This window comes from Ceratosolen solmsi, unplaced genomic scaffold (assembly GCF_000503995.2).
Source record: "Ceratosolen solmsi marchali unplaced genomic scaffold, CerSol_1.0 scaffold13, whole genome shotgun sequence".
In the NCBI taxonomy this organism is placed as follows: Eukaryota; Metazoa; Arthropoda; class Insecta; order Hymenoptera; family Agaonidae; genus Ceratosolen; species Ceratosolen solmsi.
The window spans coordinates 5255429-5255947 of NW_011948418.1; positions in this window are offsets into that span (position 1 = coordinate 5255429).

Genomic DNA, 519 nt, shown 5'->3' on the forward strand with positions numbered 1-519 from the left:
AGACGGAAGACAGAAAGCGACGCACTCGTGTTTCCACTTATTTTCACGGAATCTCCTTTTATTTCTTTTCAATTTTTTATCCGCCACTTTCATCGGTATCGCGAGTTCTTTTGATTCTATCGTTGAGCGCTCAATGAGTTGTCGTCTCTCTCCATCAGCAACTTCTAATGGAGTATCCAGACTCATCCGACGGCTCAAGCCTTCTCTTTCTCTCGCTCGTTTTCTTACTTTCTCGTTTTCGACTTATTTCAGGCGTCATGGCGCTCTCCCTGGATACAATAGTGTGCACTCTTGAACTTTAGATGTAGCGCACCGTGCCTATTCATCATCTGCATTTCTTTTATTATTTTTATTATTCGCCTATAGTTGGAGGAAGCGTGTGGCGAACGAAATCTGAAGTTTATTTAGGCTGCGGAGTAATATGGAACGCGTAGGTATGCTTTCATTAGTGAAGGGGCTTTCTTTATTGTTGATAATGAAGCTTAGTCGTATGAAATTGATAGCGCTAAAGTATAAACA